Source organism: Gracilinanus agilis, chromosome 4, assembly GCF_016433145.1.
Source record: "Gracilinanus agilis isolate LMUSP501 chromosome 4, AgileGrace, whole genome shotgun sequence".
Classification (NCBI taxonomy): domain Eukaryota; kingdom Metazoa; phylum Chordata; class Mammalia; order Didelphimorphia; family Didelphidae; genus Gracilinanus; species Gracilinanus agilis.
In genome coordinates this window covers 26,885,030-26,891,937 of record NC_058133.1, presented here as the reverse complement: position 1 = coordinate 26,891,937, position 6,908 = coordinate 26,885,030, and positions in this window count along the sequence as shown.

Here is a 6,908-nt window from a genome sequence, read left to right as displayed (position 1 = left end):
AGAATTAGCCAAATTGAAAATGAGGTATAAAAGATCAGTAAAGAAAATAATTTCTTAAAAATTACAATTGGGCAAGTGAAAGCTAATGACTATAGGAGACATCAAGAAACAATAATTCAAAGTCAAAAGAATGAAAAAATAGAAGAAAATGTGAAATATCTCTTTGGAAAAACAACTGACCTAGAAAATAGATCCAATAGAGATAATCTAAGGATTATTGGACTACCTGAAAGCCATGATCAGAAAAAGAGTCCAGTCATCATCCTTCAAGAAATTATCAAGGAAAACTGCCATGATATTCTAGAACATGAATCATCTAACCATGAAAAAATATTCTAAATTTAAAAAAAAAAAAAAAAAAAAGCAAAACACTTTTGAGCATGGGGGCAGCAGGGTGGTTCAGTGGATTGAGAGCCAGGTCCAGAGACAGGAAGTCCTGGATTCAAATCTACCCTCAGACACTTCCTAGCTGTGTGATCCTGGGCAAGCCACTTAAATCCCATTGCCCGCCCTTACCACTCTTCTGTCTTGGAACCAATACACAGTATTAATTCTGTGATGAAAAGTAGAAGTCATTGTTTTTTTTTAATAAATAAAATGAAAAATTTTAAATAGAAAAACACGTGAGAGTGAACAGAATGTAAGGAAAGAGAGTAGGATAAATGGGGGAAATAGGATGGAGGATAATACAACAGTAATCATAATGGTGAAAAAAATTTTACAAGGTTTATAAAGACCTCATTTTTCAAATATATAGAGAAATACATAGTGGGAAATTAATATTACACTGTAATAATTTTTATGAAAGCCTTTCTTAAACCTTGGATTTAGAAAGTCAACCAGCTTCCAAGCTGGTTGTCAAGACATCACAGGAGGCTGGTTTTTGTTACAAGCACAGTGGAGGCTTGTTCCTTGTTTATCAGTAAACAAGAACTCTTTTAGACAAGGGAAGTCAGCAAGCTCTAGCCACGACCCAACCATGTGGCCATGAGGAAGGAAGTTTATTGGCATCTCCTTAAGACCCACCACTTTCTGTGATGAAGTAATGAGGGAGAGAGTTAAGGTCTCTAAGTCCACCTTCTCTGTGCTTGTTTACCAGTCAGAAATATCTTGGGAAATCCAGGAGTGGGAGGAAATAATGAGGTCACAAGGGTTCCTCAGAGTTTGTGCTCTCTTTCTTGCCCAACTTTTTGTTTGGCCTGGTCTCTCTCCCCTGCTTTTGCTTCTTGGCATCCATTAGGGTTATGGAGGGAGTCTACTGGCCAGTTTGGATTTTCTTGAGTGACCAATTAATAAACTAAATGAAAAATTAAGAAATTCTGCCTTTCAAGAATTTCAGACAGTACATAAATGAGTCAAATGTATAAGAATACAACTTGTTCCCCAAATGACAAATGGTCAAAGGATATGAACAGGCATTTCTCAAAGTAATTAAAACTACAGTCATGTGAAAAAATGTTCTGTCACTATTAATTAGAGAAATGCAAATTAAAACAACTCTGAGGTACCACCTTAGTTAAAATTGGTTTTGGTCAAATTAAGAGTTATAAAAAGTTGTGGTTGCTATTTATAATAATTAAAAATTGAACTACACATCTATTAGTAACTTTATTACAGCAAAGTAGAAATAATAAAAAGAGAGGGAAATGTAGAAAGGAGATAGGGAATATTGCCTAGCTAAATGCCCTAAGTCTGGATCTGAGTGCCTCCAGACTGCAAGCACGAATCCAAATGCGAATCGCACCAGCCCAGGAGAAGAGCCAAAAAACCAGTGTCTCAGGCCAGGGTCTCCCCAACCCAAGAGAGTCACTGAAGCTAAACTCCTCGAGCCACCAATGCAGAATCCCTCTTTCAGCAAGAATCTCTAATGCAGAATGAATTCCAGCAAGAGCCACCAAGGCAGAATACCCAATGCAAAATGCCCAATGCAGGATCAATGCCCAGCCCTTTGCTCTTGCCTTTAATAAGCCCTTTCCCCACATCACTTCCTGTCTCTCTGGTTTCTACTTCCTTTCACTGTGGGCTGGTCTATCACATCTCAGGAACCAATCATAGTTTCTTAATTTTCCTGGCACTGCCCCTGTGGGATCTACTTCCTATCTTTTGAGGGTAAGAACTTCCTTTCTTGAGGGTGTGAGTTTTCTTATAAAAGGATCTTCAAGTGTCTGATGACTAAGTGTAAAAGGAGGGACACTCCAAGTTCTTGACTGATTAAGTTAAAATAAAGGGAGTTTAAAATTCCCTTTCACAACCTCATATCTATCAACTTGGCTACTATTACAAAAAAGGAAAATAACAAAACTTAGGGGAAATTTGGGGAAATTGAGACCCTAATGCATTATTGGGGAAGTAGTGAACTGATTCAACCATTCTAGAAAGCAATTTGCATCTATGTCCCTTTGACCCAACAAAAGCATAAATCTGTGTTCCAAAGAGATAAATAAACAAAAGGCAAAGGACTTATATGTGCAAAAATATTTAAAGCAGCTCTTTTTATGGTGACAAAGAATTGGAAAGTGAGGGAATGTCCATCAATTGGGAAATGGCTGAGTAAACTGTAGTATATAATTGTAATGGAATTGTGTTTTAAGAAATCATGAACAGAATGATTTCAGAAAATCCTGAGAAGACTTACATGAACTGATACAGATTAAAGTAAGCAAAACCAGGATAGCATCATACACAGTAATAGCAATATTGTATGATGAACAACTGTGAATAACTTAGCTATTATTAGCAATACAATGAATGATCCAAGACAATCCCAAAAAACTCATCATGGAAAATGCCATCTGTTTTCAGAGAAAGAACTGATGGAGTTTGAATCCAGATCTAAGCTATATATCACTGATATATACTATACATCATTTTCTTCATTTTTTTTTGGTTTGAGTTTTCTTCCACAAAAGGATTAATATGGAAAAACATTTTACATAATTGCACACATAAAATCCATATTAGATCGCTTACTATATCTATGAAAGGAGAGGAGAAGGGACAGCGGGAGAGAATTAAGGTCTCGATTTTTTATGTTACAAATTCTTTTTACATGTAATTGGGGAAAAATAAAATTCAAAAAACAATAAAAGAAGAGAAAAAAGTCAAGAACAACTCCAAAGTTCTAAACATCTACTGGGTAAGAAATTGTAAATAATATGGCTGTCAAGAAGAGGAGCAGGTTAATGAATAAATTGTTTTTACAAGTAATTGGGGAAAAGAAAATATTATTAAGAAGAGGAACAGATTTGAGAAGACTGCCCCAGGATTTTAAAAAATAGATTTTTATTGATATCTATTGTTTTTACATTGTCTAGACTCTCCTCTTCTCAGAGAAACATCTTTAAAACAAAGACTTTTTTCAAAAAGAAGAGGAAAAATTATCAAAAATAAGCCAATGAATTGAAAAAATATATAATCAATGTTCCACATCTTTGCACTTTACCTCCACCTTCCCAAAAGAGTAAGGGCAAATGTCTTCCCATATCTCTTCTTTGGGACTGAGATTATTCTTTTTAAAATTTTTTATTTTTTATAAACCTTATCTTCTGTCTTGGAATCAATACTGCATATTGATTCCAAGGCAGAAGAGTGGTAAGGGCTAGGCAAAGGGGTTAAGTGAATTGCCCAGGGTTACACAGCTGGGAAGTGTCTGAGGTCAAATTTGAACCCAGGACCTCCCATCTCTGCGCCTGACTCTCAATTCATTGAGCCACCTAGTTGCCCCCTGAGATTATTCTTTGTAAATTTTACAACATTCAGTTTCTATTATTTTGTGGTACTTTCCACTTAGATCTGTTTCATTAAATCCCTTTGCATTTGTTCCTGTAAGTCCTCTCATGCCTCTGTATACATCATGTTCCTGGTTTCTCAGAAGGCAGCAATACACCATTCCATTCACATACCATAGTTTGTTTAGTCCTTCATTCCCCAACTGATGGACCTTGACTTTATTTCCAGGTCTCTGCTAGTCTCCAAAGTGCTGCTATTAAATATTTTGGTGTATTTAGGTCCCTTCTTTTGTTAGTCACCTTCTTTCTTCTAGATTATTCTCAAATAAATTGCCATTTTTATTGTGCTTGAAAAGAAATGAGACAGAATGTTTGGTATAAGACAGGATATTGAATGTACTTCTTTGGACTCTCTGACTTGCACTTTGGTCATGAGAGTTCACTATGGACATTTGTCCTCAGCTTAATACTAGGGAGGTAGAGGCAAAGGTATGAGAAGACATGATCCCAGGAGCAGCTGGGTGCCTCAGTAGATAGAAAGCCAGATTTGGAGATGGGAAGTCTTGGGTTCAAAACTTTATTTTTTAAACCCTTACCTTCTGTCTTAGAGTCAATACTGTGTATTGGCTCCAAGACAGAAGAGTGGTAAGGGTAGGCAATGGGGGTTAAGTGACTTGCCCACGGTCACACAGCTGGGAAGTGTCTGAGGTCAGATTTGAACCCAGGACCTCCTGTCTCTAGGCCTGGCTCTCCATCCACTGAGCCACCCAGCTGCCCCCTTGGGTTCAAATCTTGATTCAGACACTTCCTAGTGGTGTGACTCTGAGCAAGTCACTTACAATTGCCTACCCCTTACCACTCTTTTGCTTTGGAACTGATACTTAGTATTGATTCCAAGACAGAACGTAGGGGGTAAACATTTTTTTTTAAAACCACAAAAACATAAAAGGGATCCAAGTGGCAAATGAGCACAGCTGCCCATGCTCAAAGCTGAACATCCCTAAGAAATCCAAAGCATTATATAGATCAGATAAGGAATGCAACATGCCAGGGGACAGAGATGACAACAGACGATCTGGATTTGAATCCTGGCTTTGATGTTTATCCTCTGTGTGGCCATGGGCAAGGCCCTTCTCCTCTCTGGAGTTTGGGGACTTCACCTCCAAATTGCAGGAGTTGGGCCAGAAAATCTCAGAACTTCCTTCCAGCTCTAAATCTTACAATCTTAACTTAAAAACAAACAAACAAACAGACAGACAAAAAAACAGGCATCCGACTACGTGGCATGGTGCAAAGAATGCTGGCCCTGGACATGACTTCAATTAAAACATTTTTTTTGAGTTCCAAATTCTTTCTGTCCTTCCTTTCCCTCCCCCTCCTCGAAAAGGCAAGTCATTAGATATATATTCTCTACATGTGCCGACAGAATCCTCCTGGTCGGGGATTAGAAACCTGATGATTCCGGTAAGTGAGATTGATGGAGAGGGTGGACCTGACCCAGGGAGGAAGTATTCACCTGCATGTCTCAAAGCTCCTGGAGTATTTGGGGTGAAGGAGGGGCAGCTGGAATGATGAGAAGCAACAAAGGGAAGGGGGAGTCTTCAAAGATTGTCCTCGTCAGCCTTCCCCATCCCTAGGTCAGAGCTCCAGCTGGGCCCCTCCTTTGCACCCTATTTCATTCATCCTATTCTTGGTTAGTTGATTAGGGCTCAGACTATGACTCTCCCACCCACCGATATTCATTCATTCATTCATTCATTCATTCATTCATTCATTCATTCATTCATTCATTCATTCATTCATTCGTTTGTTTGTTTATTTATTTATTTCCACCCACCAATATTTATTCAATACAAAATCAAGTAAGGAGGTTTTCTTAGGCAACTATGTGCTTAACAGACTACTGGGCGTGGAGGCTGGGAGCCTGGGTTCAAATCTTGCCTTGGGGCACTGGCTGTGTGACCCTGGGCAAGGCACTTAATCTCATTTAGCCTCCATTTCCTCATCTACAAAATGGGGATGATTACAATAATAGCACCCACTTTGTGAGATTGTGGTAAGTGAGAATCAAAAGAGAGAACCTATATTATGAAGCTAGATGGCAGTAGGGCAGCTAGGTGACTCAGTGGATGGAGTGCTAGGGCTGAAGACTGGAAGTCCTGGGTTCAGATTCAGCATAGACACTTCCTAGCTGTGTGAGCCTGGGCAAATCACGAACTCTCATTGCCCAGCCCTTATTGTTCTTCTGCCTTAGTATTGATTCTAAGACAGAAGGTAAGGATTTTAAGAAAAAAAGAAGCAGCTAGGTGGCATAATGGAGAGAATGCCAGACTTGGAGTCAGAAAGATCTGAGTTCAAATTCTAGTTCAACTAAATAGTAGTCATGTGATCCTAGGCAAGTCCCTTCATAGCTGCCAGCCTTAGTTTCTTTTCCTGCAAGATGGGAATAATAACACCTACTTCACAGGGTTGTGAAATGCTCTATAAATGGTAGCTTTTATGTGTCATTCAGAATGATGCCAAGTTGTGAAGTCTTGAATAATGTGTAATTAGAAATCTTGAGCCTTTGGACTTCATCTCCCAGAATCCTTTTCCCTTCATCCACATAGCATCCTTACATATTGTACATAAAAGTTTACTGTAACCCCGCCTTTTTAACTCTTCTGCCCGTGCTCTTCTCCTGGCTCTCTTCCTGCTTTGGCAGTCTAAGCAACTCTCTTTGCAAATGCTATCATTTTCCTTTTTCTTCAAGTTATTAGTTAATACCTTCTTATAAGAATATAATACTTGAAGCATTTGGATATTAAATTTTAAGCTTACATTTACAAAAATAAAGTGGTCAGATAATTTCATCAGGAAAATTATTCTGATAGATTTAGATCTCTGGTCCCATCTTCCATTCTTTGAGTTACAGATTGCAATCTGACTCCAGATTCCACTCTCAGAATTCAGGGCTGGCCCTTGAAAATTGAGAAGCATATGATGATACACAACAATGGGTAGAGAGCTGGTCTCAGAGCCCCAGTAGACCTAGGTTAGAGTCCTGTCTGTATGCTCTGAATGCTCTAAGCAGTTTTCTTGAACTTGCTTTTAAAAAATATTTTTATATATAGATTTCAATGTAATTGTTTTCCTTTTTGTATCTTGGGTATTTTATTTTATTATATTGTTTGTTTATAT